The sequence below is a fragment of the Pezoporus wallicus genome, unplaced genomic scaffold, assembly GCF_028554395.1.
Source record: "Pezoporus wallicus isolate ANWC-B61680 ecotype Strahan unplaced genomic scaffold, APGP_CSIRO_Pwel_v1 contig_4901, whole genome shotgun sequence".
Lineage (NCBI taxonomy): Eukaryota > Metazoa > Chordata > Aves > Psittaciformes > Psittacidae > Pezoporus > Pezoporus wallicus.
Window position 1 is genome coordinate 1092239 of NW_026640354.1, and position 13690 is coordinate 1105928.

Below are 13690 nucleotides of genomic sequence, written 5' to 3' on the forward strand. Positions count from 1 at the left end.
CTTGGCTTCAGATTCAAATACTTAAATTCAGATGTTTACGTGCAGGCATCCATTGGCAAGCCAGATGTGTAAGGTTTCCACCGACAGCAGTGCTCTGGACAACCCAGTCAGTGAAGCCTGTAGAACCATTCATTGTGTCCCAAAGTAAATGTCAAGGGGTTGATCCATATTTGCCTGAAATTAGACACATACTGCTTTTTGTATAATGTTCAGCAAGGCATCCTGCTGCACCTTAATTTGCCACTCCAGAAGGACCCAGGTCTTCCAAAGGGGTGTTGTCTTGTGGATGTACTGTGTGAATGTCTGCTACATCCTGAGGTCCCTCAAATAGTGGTAGACACCTTAAGTTAAGGCAATCAAATTAAGATGTCAGTGACTAACCTCCAAGCACCACTGACTCCACAACAGGACCTCCCAAGCACCTATATTTACAGATCTAAATCTGTCTCAGTCTCAGATGAATTCTACCCTGAGAGATTGATCAGTCTCTTAAATACCACTGACCGACCTTTTGATAAAACGTTTTACCTTTTTTTACCATATGTTAATAACAGAAGTCAGTAAATTGCTAGAAATTCTGCTGGTAGAGTGGAAACATCAGTGTCATAACAATGTTTATGTATTCAATGTCCAGGATGAACTATTGGATTTTTCCAGAAAATGTGATAGTTACTTTGCAATGATAGTATTCTAATTCTACAAATACGGTATTCCAGAATACCAGGTCAGAAAATTTAGGAAATATCAGACTATAATGAAATATATTCTACAAATGAGAACAGATGATGAATACATCATGTCTCAGTGGGCAGACTGTGCCTAGAGCAAAGATAAAGTTCTGTGATTATTCTACCAGTAACCATGTTATTAAAACGCTTTTAACTAGAGTCCATTTGAAAACAAAATTTTTCAATCGAAATTAAATTGTCTTTTACATTTCCATTAAGACTCAGAAGCATTCTCACATTCCTACCAGAAATAAACATGAAATACGTAGAATTTCTAAATCTATGCAAGACTAATTAATAAATCTAATCCAGAATTAAATAAAAAAAATAATTGTGTTAGTTAGATTATAAGTTCTTGGAAGTTAATGAACTTAAGCAACTTGGTGGGTATCAGCATGCAATATCCACGGGGACTAACATAATGGAACAGTGATAGCTGATCTCCTGACTGTCCAAAACACTGTAGAAAAAGCCTTGAAAGTGCTTTATTACATCAAAGCTCTTGATCCAACCACTTAGCCAACATCATCTTTGCCAATTCCATTACCAAACTAGCCACCCATATGACTCCCTAAAAAAGAAAGTCCGCATAATACTGTCTCAAATAGTTCAGCACAAGTTTTGACAAATAATAAAGTGGTTTTCTGTATGCTTTGCCATGTGTGCATGCATAAGCCATTCCTTCCTAAGTTAAACAGTGTAACAAGTGCTAAAGGTAAAAGAATCATTATAGCGAACAAAAGAGTTTTTAAGCTTTTGACACAACTCATTCCCACATTTGCTCAAATGTCTCACATAAACGTATTTAACAACTAACAAAATGCAGGTTATATTCCGGGGTTATAGACATGTGAATGCCTTACTTTCCTAGAGCCCAACAGAATATTTTATTAAAGTTGTGTCTCATTTCACGGTAGTATCTGAACACTTTTCAAAGAATAGGTCCCTGCTTGGTGGAAAAAGAAAGCTTACAACGACATTAAAGTGTTCAAAGTAGATAATGGTATTACTGCAAGAGAGAAGAGAGCAAGAATTCAGTTTAGAGCAGGGAAATAGAAGATGAAAGAGCGGTGATAAAAGTTGGTTTGATGAGATACACTCCAACACCATTTCAAAACCACCACCTTGAAGAGTTCATGGAGGATAGATGAGGTTTCAGAAGGCTGGCAAAGGAAATTCAAAGGTCTCCCATTGGAAAAATGAGGTAAATGGCAGTTACAGAATTACAGGTCAGCCAGCCTAAGCCCAGGTGAGTACTAGAATGAAAATCCATGTTATTTGAAAACATTTAGAAAATAGCAAGGAGGGAAGTCACAGTCAATATATTATGGCAAATCCACCTAATTTCCTTCTGCAAAAGAAGTTTGGGCCTTATCAATAAGGAAACACAGTGTTGTGCCACTTAATATCAACACACTTTCTGGCATTGTCCCACATCATGTTTTCATAAATTAGAAATAAAAAACTAATGCACAAAATATTTTAAAAAATAATAATAATCTGCAACTACAATGAAAAGCCTAGATCCAAACAATACAAACCTACAAGTGAACTAAACTACGCTTAGACCCATTTTCTAGCACAGACCATCCTATGTCCACATTGTTTAATTTTCTTCCCCTCCATACATGGTGACCATACAAGGTGCCTCTTGCTCAGCCTACATGGTCTCTGGTCCATGTCAACCTCACCCATGCTCAAACATTGCTATAGAAAATGTTAGCTGGCTTGCACCAAAATCGCAGCCATGACTGTTCTAACAGTTCATAAATATCACAAATGACTGAGTCTTGATTCCAGGACCATTTCCTGGCATGCTTAATTTTCTCATATAAATGTGCCTAGAGACTAAATTATCAGAGAATAATTGCCAAGCTGGAAACCTCAAGGAGCATCCAGAGGAACCTCTGCTTGATCTACAGTTGTTACCCTTAGGATCTCAATCACAGAGAGAACTGCCACTGAAATTGCAAGTGATGCTGGAGTAAAGAAGAGCAGGGAAGGCACAAGAATGCTGGAGTCAACTTTGGGATGGGCAGAATGGGAAGTCTGATTGATCTTCACAAAATTAAGAGTTGACATTAAAAAAAATACTATGCAGCTCAGTAAGAGCCCTGTTATGTGCTTGTCTAGGCACAGAAGTTCAGCTGGGTAGCAGCTCTCCAGAAAACAAAGTGAAGGTTAAAATGACCCACTAATCATGTAAATTTATGTTCAGGGTCATCATTCAGTAATTGCAAAAGATAGGGTCAGTCTCATGGAAATATCTTTGAGTCCACATCACTGCAGCCAGGTCACTGCGTCCCAATGCTCTATTGCGAGGGACCCTGGGGCAAACTGACCCAGTGGAACATGAGATGATACTCCCAGGTTTGCGGAGGTCTTCCAATCAGATCTCCCTCTGCTTGGTAGGAACACCCTGTGCCACATTAGTTCTTAACATAGCTACCTTTTCAAGGCATTTATTTTCCTACCGTCTACCCACTGTTTTTTGACCCCTTTAACACCTTTTCAGGAATCTGTGCTTCTCAGTCAGCATCTCATTCCCTTTCCCCAGGTCATCCTCAGTGCCCAGCAGCTTTGTGGTTCCATTAGACCTAGCTAGCTCTAAGACACCACAGCATACAAACAAAAGAGACGGGAACTGAAGCATAGGTAACTACAGACTATATCTGGTCTTCTGCATCAATTAGCTCCTGGCTTGACAGAAAATTACACATTTCAGTGACTGCATAGCATATTCCAAGCTATTAAGCAGATCTGTCATTAACAATTATTAAATAGCAGCTCAAAGAATGCTATTTATTTGATTTCAGAAATTCATTTGTGCAGAGAATTGGGTTGTCTGGGCTCCAGTCCTAACGTATTTAGCACACCCCAATGCCTTAAAATCCTGGCCTCCGTCATCCATAGCTCCCTACCAAGTGACCAGTTCCAATGGAAAGCCACCATTCATGCAGACCTTGTGCTAAATGGAGCTGGATCACAAGTGGTGTTTAGCTGCTGCTGGGAGCTATGAAATACCCCAAGCTCCACAGTTTAGCCATAACCCCAGTGACCCTTCATTTGTGCACATGCCTAAAATCACTCAGCAAGCCAAGAATGAAATCCACACAGTCTGATTCCCAGATGACTAAAAAAATCTCTTAAGTCAGATATAACTGTACCTAGGCTCATATACTCTTCAGATCATTAAGCACCAATCAATGTTTTTTTGTGGTGTAGAAATCACAAGAAGACTGATGAGCCAGAAGTTATTGTAAAAAAACATTTTATCGATTCATTCCCATTCCACCCATACCAAGCTTGACTCAAACTATGAAGTTTTCTGCAGAACCAAAAAAGAAATTTGCAGAACCTTCCATGGTATTCACTGATACCACTCAAGTTTAGGAAAGTCCAACCTAAGAAATATCACTTAACTATCTTTCAGCAAGATGTATCCTACCTGGATGCATCAGTTAAATTTTATTGACAGATCACATAGATATTGTTTAGAATATAGTAAAATGGTGTTTGTTCACAGCATTTAGTCTATAAACAACATAAGATCTACAAGTAATCTTAAATTCTGAGGTTGCTGAAATCATTTGTATGTATTTCACTATGTTGTTTGCAGCATAAGCTGTATTTAAAATGGAGGATCCTGTGAATAAGTTACTATTGCAAAAACAATCATCTACATTTCAAAGGCACACATTCTGCCCAGAAATGGCTAATACTGGATAGTTGATAAACCTGGTAGCTAATAAACATCACTTACATTCAGTTATTAATCGAGTCCTGACATAAAATCCCTTTTCTTGCAAAGTGTGGTTTTGCATGAAATAGAAAAAAATAACAGGTGGAAGGAGTGGCAAGCATCATCAGTGACTGACAGGCTGTGGCAATATACATTAAAACTATTCTGAATTACTATTTCTTCTGTTGTACGGAATTCAATGTTTTCTGTTTCTTTGTAAGAAAACTGTATTTTATATCAAATAGGAAACATATGTTCTTCCTTGTTTATACAAATATTTTTTGGTAGGACTAGTAATTCATATAATTCATGCAACTTCCAGAAAACATTCAACTTCAGACTTTTTCCTGTGGTCATTCAGAGAAAGCAGAACATTTTACAGATATCAGGCTGACAGCTACTGAGAATGTTTTCCTTTCTTGAAAAATAAATACAAAGGAAAAAAAAAAAAGCCCAGATTGAGGCAAAATAGGAGTAAGCATTTCTTCAGCTCTTCAACATAGATGTCTCATTCAATGTATCAGACTCCTTATAGTGCTTGAGAAATCTGCTGGAGAGGAATTCACTGGTTCAACAATGAATTGTTTCTTTCCATAGATGGAGCACACAGGCGGAGAACTCTGACCCTTGTGCATTTTGGTTTTGAAAGCTTATGAACAGTCTGGTAGGATTCTTTGTTTTGCTTCCTGTTCCTAGAGTGAGATAAAACTGCTATGGTCCTTTTGTTGCTGCAACAGGACAATCTGTTCTATGCGAGAAGAGGGGGGAAATACCGCAGTGGCAAATCTGCCAGCAGCACCAATCAATGCACTGCAGAGTGGGAAGGAAAAAACGTAGTCCAAGTTCAGATGAGCATCACTTGACAGTAGGAGTGGCTCAGCCATCAACCCCTGGGCCACAGGAGGTTGTGATTGCCTGGCAAGCTGCCCATAGAGCACCTTTTTATCTCTAAGAACAAAATTCCTCAGATACATGTGATGGATGGAGTGTAATCAGCTCTTCAGTAGTTTTTTCAACTTTAACTGCACTCTGTTTCCATTACATCTTCATAGAGCTGACCAGGGTTTAGCAACCCTCAGGGTATGGCAGTGTGAAAATACTGTTTGACATTAATTGACTTTCCTTGTTGGTATTCCCAGCAGATAATAAAACTTTCCAATAACATTTACTTGAAATCTCCCAGCAACACAAATTCAGCGTTAGGTCCAGATGGGGTCTGCTGCATCACATTCAAATTGCTGCTGATCAAGAACTAACTGAAAAATCACACCTAGACAAATGGCACATCAACATACCCAGAATTTAAGGAAAACAATTGCTGATACAATGTCTGCAAATTCTAAGCTGTCTGATTAGTCAGATCATGGGGCCAAAGAATCTAACTCAAACCTTTAAAGCATGCACTTTGCAGAGGAAAGACATTGCCATTAAAAAAGCCTCCCTATTTGAGCCTGGATTAGAAGCCACTCACTTCCCACTGAGTTCCCATAAATACAAAATCATCAGTACCATAACTTGCAGCTATTTTCTTATAAACATGAGTTATTTAAGATATATTTTCTGGCATCACAAAGGTGTCTTCCTTTGTTACACGCTATTAAAACACAAAACATAACACACATATGTAAGTATGTATGCTTTACAGTAATTTTTGTTTTACAGTAATTTTTTTGTGACATCCAAGAAGTCAACATGTTGGAGATCATACCATCTGAGCAAAAAGTTGTTACAGAAAGATATATATGCTGAAAAATACATTGTGACTGGCTTCTCTGTCCTTGTATACAAGTCAGAATTGACTAAATCATTTTATCAGTCTAATAACCTTGCTGAAGTGTTTCAGGTGAGCAGCGATGTGTCAGAATAGTGCCAGGACCAGATTTTCAGCATCCCTGGCAGTGTTCAAGGGCAAGTTGGGTGGAGTCTTGGGTGACATGGTCTACTGTGAGGTATCCCTGCCCATGGCAGGGGGTTGGAACTTGATGATCCTAAGGTCCTTTCCAACCCTAACTATTCTATGATTCTATAACTGCAGTTTCAGAAGACTTAGCTCCGCAGTGAATCCACAGAGGGCTGCCATGAACAGAAGTCCTGGAAATACCAGGGCAGAGCTGATGCGGCTGCTTTTAGCATCGTTTCAAGGTATGGTTTAGCTCTTTGGACTCCTGTTACAGTTGAGATACTGTAGAATTTCTAAACATTTGGTCATACACCTCATGCTGGTTCCTATAACATGACAAGCTCTGCTTATCTCAGAGAGATGACAGCTTGGCTGTGGTTTGAATGCAACATGGGGCTGTATTAGCATACACGGACAAATAACAAAAGAAGAAATTTAGGAAGAGGAACAAAAAAGAAAAAAAAAATAGGAATCTAGTACAATCATACCCGTGTAGGCTTCCTCCTTGGTCAAAGGAGAACTGCTGCCTGGCTTATGGCGAGTTGAGATGAAGTACTTCATGGAAGGGCCTCTGCCTCTATAGCAGCAGTGAAGAGAGCCTGGACAACTAATTTTCAGTGGATATTTTTAGGTGGCTGGAAATAGTGAGATGCATCCCCCCTCCTGGTCTAATAATTTCTGGCATAGAAGAACTCACAGCGAGTCTATGCAGGAGGGTCCTAAGAAAGAGCTCAGGAGTGTGCAGTGGGACCCTACCCTAAATTCAGTATTCAGATGAGAGAGGAGTGAAAATGGAAGAACAATTGAGTAACGTATTCCTTTCTGCACATTATCTGTTTCAAAGCTGAAATACAACTCAAGAGCACCACCAAGTGACTGGAGACTAAAAGTGTATTTTAAACGTAACTGCGGTGGGTACTCAAAGGTTTCCCTTTGGGTATTTTCAGACATCCACACTCATTCTTTTCGATGCCTAGTATTACACACTAGTAGCAATCATTCTCTAAACTGATCCCACACTGACTTCATTCCTCTAGCACTATTTACAATATAGATTTAAGACAAAAAAGCTAAAAACTAGAAAAAAAAATTCAGCATGTCACAAAAACATTTTTTTTCTGGTCTTGCAAGACATTACAACACTGTGTACAGCACTGAGGTAGGTATCAGTTTATCCTGTGGTTGGCTGGGAATCTGGAAAAAAACTACAGAGAAATTCCCAAATCTGAAGGCAACTCCCAGAGTACTATTCTCTCACTTCTAACTACTCTTTTCTGTAATATTAGTTTGGCTGCTTTCAACAAGTAAAGAAAACTTCAGCAAACTGACAGAACATTTAATGGAAAATCCATGGAAAGCAGTCTTGTGCATGTGGGCAGTTCAGTTTCCTCTCCTTTAATGCTACCTGAGGGAATCAGTTAGCTACTTGCTGTGTTTTGACCTCATTGAATTCTCATGAAGTCATGTTGTGAGAGCCTGACACTGCTGTTCTTAATAAAAATGGCTTGTACTATATATTTGTTGATGAATAAATAAATCCAAAAACTAATGAGAGTACAGACCTAAAAAGTAACTTTGTTATATCCCTAACGGCAAGAAAAGCAAATTTCATTTTTGCCAAGTTCTGCATCTCACTATCACAGACAAAAGTCTAAGGCACTTTTCATTTCTTATACAATGAGATTCACTGAATAATATCACTTTGAAAATGTAGGCACCTGGCAAGAAAATGCTGTTAACAAAACAAAAAAGGAAAGAGCAAATTTACGTTTGTAGGGTTCAAATCCTGCTATCCTTGTCCTGAGCAAAATAAACTCTTCCTTTCTTGGCTTTGCTCATAGTTTTTGTGAAGCATATCACCTTTGTAGCAGTTCCTGGAGAGGCAGCCTCCTTACTACGAAATCTATCACAGTTATTTACCAGCTACTGTCAGTCCTCACTAAGTCTGACCAAACAATGTTATATACAGGTGTGAGAGGAAAACAGACACAGCTGGAAGCAGAAAGGAGGACAGCTTAGAGCTATTCAGCTCTCTGGGCAAATAAAGGTCAAAACATACTGAAGGCAAAGTTTGACCTAGTCCGTCCCTAGTCTTGAACTGTAGAAAGCTTATTTCATAACCATTGCATAGCCATATCATATGTGTAGCCCAGATGCAAAATCCCTGTTCTCTTTGTATTGTAACTCTCCCAGCAAAGCAAGTACAGAAGATAACTCTTAATTGAATGCTACAGATTATCTTAGCCTGCAGTGGAAGCATCTAAAGCTATAGTACAGTAACTTAGATTTGCCACATGCTTAAAGCACATCCATGGAATTACTGTGGCTCAGATGACATGTAATAACTTGTCAAACTCCACCAATTTGGATGGCGGTCTGAAGCCTAAGGCTGTTCTTCTGTGACTTATCCAGTTGGGCACAGAGCTTGGGAGGAGCTGCCAATCTCTCCTGACAAAGATGGCACAGTCAGAAGGGCATTACTCGTCATGCACACTAAAAATGGGGGAGAAACACTATGACATTTTCATTTTTCTTCCATGTTCCAAACAGAGCATACTGAGAAAATCTCCTGCATAAGAAACACAACTGACACACTCTATGAAATCACTTGGTATCCTGCTCACTTCTGATTTAATTAACTCAGCTGGACTTTGCCATCCAAATATGAAAAACGTTGACTTTATTATGCTGGAAAGTGAGAAATGAATAAGCAACAATGAGAACTTGGCAAATTGCAAGCAGACATGGTCCAAACCTCCTGCACTGTCCCAGCAACACTGACTTGCAGCAGTGTGCCCTGAGGCTGCCAATAATGATGAATTTTGGCGTTTCCCAGTTATTTTTATATGGGCAAAACAATTCCATTCATTTCTTTTTGTGACCTTCTTAGAGCTTGTGTCAAAATCTCCCATTCTGAAAAATCTCAGGAGGAAAAGTTGATTCCTGAAATGTTGGTCATAAAACCTTGCTAAACATTGCTCTGGCAGTGGAAAACTCATCCTTAAACTCTATATTGCCCCAAAGTACAATTATCAAATGATAATCATAGAATCACAGAATGGTTCAGGTCAGAAGGGACCTTAAAGATAATTTAGTTCCAACCCCACTGCCATGGGCAGAGACACCTTCCAATAGAACAGGCTGCTCAAAGCCTCATCCAGCATAGCCTTAAACACTTAAACACAATTAATATGGATAATCAGTAATACGGATACTACACACCTCCTTTTAGGCCATACTCTAGACCTAAATGCTAACTTAAATTTGTACCTTGAAGAGGAATCATATTTAGTCTGCCAAACACTGCTTAGGGCAAGAACAGTGTAAATCTCTCAACTTCGTCTTACATCTTGATGTTCAGACACAGAAACTTTCCCTCTCAGCCTGACTTCAACAGAAGCTTACTGCTAGTCAGCTCTTTTCTTGTTTCTTTCCAGCAGATTGTCCTGGCAGAGCAACCTGTTTAAAATTCTTAAACATCTATCCAGATACTTCTACCTCCTTTTCTCAGTAAATTGATTCAAAGGGGGTTTGTAGTTAAGGTCTTAGTAGTGTATTATTGCTTCTGCATAAAATGTTCCACTCCACTCCCTCACCTCTCCTTTCTGTCCTCGTAGTCTGCAGGTGCCTGGCATTTCCCTAGCCTCAGATAGCACCAATTCGTAGTATTAATCTGTCCAGCTCTTCTGGAGAGTGCTGTCACCACGTTTCCCCACTCTCCCTGTTTTCTGCACTCTCCTCTGTTACCATGGATGAGCTGAGCAGTGCAAGTATGACACTTTGGATCTACTTGAGCCGATCAAGTGTTTCAATATCATCTCTTTCAGCAGCTTCTCCAGCGATACCATCTCTGTTTTTCCATCCATCTCTCATCTTTTTACTATACCTTTTGTTTTATGCATCCTTCTTACTGGTTTTCTTTCCGGAGTTGATCTGAGAAACTGCTGCTTGTTGTAGCTGCTTTCCCCTCTAGCACACTTATGCATTACTTTGTTTATCCAGATTCTAGGTTTGATCACCTGCGGAAGGGCAGCATTTACTGCAGCAGTATAACCACATCTATCCAGTCTTTAGGGGTCTGGACACTGTATTTACAGTCCTCTGACAGCCCATCTCAACATTTCAGACAGCCCTGAGGTCTGGTCCTGGCACTATGACAGCACTTTCTGGAGTGCCCAAACAAGTCTCACAGCTCCTAAAAAATTCATAATGCAGCAAAATAAAGATTATGCATCCTAGGATGGCACCCAGTCATTGTGTGTTTCTAAGGGACAGTTCTGAGTTAGGTTTTCCTGGCCTCAAAAAGAGGGTCTGATGGCCAACAGCTTCTCCTTTAGGAGCCTACTTGATTCCTCTTGGTCTCCCAGTTTATCACACCAAGTCAAGATGCAGCATCTTGGGGCAGTGGAGTTCGTCTCCATCTTCCCTTATGGAGCAGGTACCATTCTTGGAGCTTTGTAAATCAGCGTTTAAACTGCTGAGCCAGTAACTTCATTCAAGTTGTCTGCTGGTGTGTGACATTTCCAAATTGTCATTTTCAAGACTGGTTTCAAGACTGGAGAGAAACAATCTGCTGTAGACTTGACATTTCTGTCAGAAGACACAAATTTTCCTCTTCGCAGATGCCTCCCTAGATTTATTAAAACTTGTTCCTTTTTTTAGTCATTTTTGATTACCTTTCAACCAGCCGCTTTTCCTCATTGCAAAAGTAGTACTATACCTCAGGTTTCATTTCTGGACCACTTTTACCATTGCAGGCTTTGTACTAATGTTTTGGAGACCTACTGCTACCATTTGCAGTAGTTTTCTCTTAGTCTTTGCTCAGTCTTTCCTCCACCTCCCAGTGCTTGTCCCAAATAATCCTTCCACAACAGAGACATTTTTAAATGAATCCCTGGGTTGAAACACTTCTTGGATTTCTGTACAAGAATACAATGATGGTTCATCTCTTCATTCACAGTCTACAAAACTACTGTGGGTCCTTCAAAGAAAGATCTTCACCCAGCCATTATTCTTTCAACTAAGCTGAAGCAGCCTTAGCCTGAGGTAAAACCCACACTACATAGTTTCTAGGACTGTGGGAACATATAAGCCTTCCTATTATTTTAAGGACACTCTTCAGGGAAAGGGGTTTCAGAATAAATCCCCAAGACAGCTTACATACAGCAATTATTAGCAACACGTTTTCTAGCAGATTCTTTCCAGTGAGTGGTGAAAAAAAATTACAAGAGCCTTGGATTCTTTTCTGTTGTTGTTACTGAGCAGTATTTTCAGAATAGAGTAAACTTTTCTGTACTTCCTAACCCTGGAACCAAATCCAGAAAGAAAATTATGTGAAAGGAAGCAATACATTTTTGGTCAAAGGAAGAGCCCAAAATATCTGTGTTGAGAATGTCTTCTCCCAGATGATTTTATATGCAAAGACTAAACTTGCTATCTAGCTGAAAGGAAATGTGACTTTGCAGCAAGTTGAACAAATTTGAAGCCAAAATCATTGTTATTTCCCAACTGTTAAAGGCACCTGGACTATTATGTGAGAAGAGTTAAAGCTTTCGATTAACCCTCTAATCTAGGGCTCATGAAACAGCAGAATGGCACAGGGATAGAGCAGGGCTGGGGTGTCTCTTTTGTTGTTTTAACTGCTTGATTACTGTGTTCCCAAAGACCCAAGAGAAATAATTAGCACCAGCAGACAGACTAAAGATCCTGGACTAGCTGAAAAACAAAGAGGACCTACCTGAGAGGTCACAGCTCATATAAACTGTTGCTGCTACAGGGAAAATCCCCCCCAGTTGTTTGAAGGCAAGTGTTAGGCTAGAACAAAGTAAAAAAACAGTTTTTTCAGTGAACCTCTTTAAATAAGAGTATGTTCCAACTCATGAATAACTACAGAGAACCAAAGGTGTTGTATCATATCTTCCAGCACACATCATGTGTTAAGTCTCAATAGGCAGATTTATCCAATTTTGTTTGATCTCTGCTGTCTGGAACACACTACACCTGTGAGACAGACCCCATGTGCAAAGCAGGATTTGTAAATGAAAGCCAAATGTGGCTGGAAATAGCGCCTGCAAGTCAGAACATGTATCTAGATAGCGCTTTCCCCCAGACTTTTGCTGCTGATTTCTTTAGGCTCCTTTTGAGTGAGCTACACATGCATGGCTCCTTGGGTCTCATTACTGACAATTTTCTTGGCACTAACCTTCGGTCAAGACCAAGACACTCAACTTACTAACTACCTATTTACACCTCTCTCTTATACCAGCCACTTCTCTTAGAAATAAAGGTTTGATTTGTACAGCTCAGTCACAGCATCTTCTCGGGAAAGATGAGGCATCAGTATTTGTAATTCAACGTGTTCCTTTCATTACCAGCGTGAGCGCTGGCCCCCAGAAAACTTCCCTTGGTCTCTCCCAGAACCATTATTATGAAGCATGTCTTGAGGCCCACCTCCTAGCAGAACAGGAGGGTATTTAATATGAGGAGGTACATTTCTCAAGTTTCACTCTGCAAGAAAGGTGAGGGTTTGAAGTTTTATGACTGAGGGGGCTCTTTTTTCTTTCCTATTTTGTCCATATCTTGCAAACCCAAATCTGATACACACATTTTTTTCTCTTGCCAAGTGATTATCTGTCTCCAAATAATCCAGTATTAAAAGTGTAGGAGCTATGCAAGCCTATGAAGTTCAGCAGCAAGTACTGGCTGCAAATTACTTGTACCAAAAAAAAAACTTTTTCAGGAAAAAAAAAATTAAATATGACTTTTTTTAATTCACAGTTTCATCTAAATGTGAAGAAATCACAACTGATCACCAGGAAAAGGCTTCAACACACACGTCGTGGCAGATTTATACAATATTGACCAGGTGTTTTCTGTGTGCTATTCAAAAGAGCTGGCTCCCTCCAAACCTTAACTACCCTTGTTATCGTGGTCACATGTGTATGTGAATGGGAATCTCAATCTTCTGAAAATTCAGGTTCTAATTCAGCAGGGTGATTGCAAGGACACGCCTCCTAATATCATATATTTGCAGCTAGGGATAAAGTACCATTCTAATCTGGGGTCTAGATAATTTCTCTTATTGCATTCCATGCCACAGGTAAATCCTGTGTATTTTTGTTGGAACAGAATCAATACTGAAGAAGGCTCAAGCAATACTGATGAAGATACAAGCAGCAGAATACACTGAAAGAATCCAGACCAAAGCCTTTAGAAACTGATGGCCACATTTTCTTGTGATACAATTGCCATAAATTCCACAGAAGTCAACTCAGCAGTGAAAGTCAATGTCAGAAATTTACAGTATCACAGCATTTGTCA

General features: G+C 39.6%; 1 long non-coding RNA gene across 1 annotated transcript; it reads right to left on the reverse strand.

Annotated features, from left to right (window-relative positions):
* Window positions 1–230: 230 nt before the first annotated feature.
* Window positions 231–12602, reverse strand: LOC130604371 (uncharacterized). The gene is made up of 3 exons (XR_008973438.1): window positions 12108–12602; window positions 10390–10565; window positions 231–341 (listed from the first exon to the last, which is right to left on the reverse strand). It is a non-coding gene; the product is annotated as an uncharacterized LOC130604371 (long non-coding RNA).
* Window positions 12603–13690: the final 1088 nt, after the last annotated feature.